The sequence below is a fragment of the Eublepharis macularius genome, chromosome 4 (assembly GCF_028583425.1).
Source record: "Eublepharis macularius isolate TG4126 chromosome 4, MPM_Emac_v1.0, whole genome shotgun sequence".
Taxonomy (NCBI): domain Eukaryota; kingdom Metazoa; phylum Chordata; class Lepidosauria; order Squamata; family Eublepharidae; genus Eublepharis; species Eublepharis macularius.
In genome coordinates, this window is record NC_072793.1 from 182499894 (window position 1) to 182500223 (window position 330).

Here is a 330-nt window from a genome sequence, read left to right on the forward strand (position 1 = left end):
CAAAATCACATAAGTAAGTGCACGTTCCTTGCCAATGTTCTCTCTGGGCAGCTCACAGGTGTGGTGGGATTTTTTTGTAGGGAGAGGGGAACTGCTGCCAGGGGACCCCAAGTGCCAGCCCCCAGAGCCCCCCTTGTGGCCAGGTCCTCCCCTCCCTTTCCTGGGCCAGCGAGTTAGCTGTGGTGCTTTGTTCGGTTCCTTCCGTGGTTTTCCTAGCCACTCAACCGGTTTTAGGGGAAGCCTCCTTCTCTTTCCCTTAAGGGTACTTAACACTTACACCATATACTGCTAAAAGAAATAGAGTTTATTGAAGCAATTAAGAACACAAAG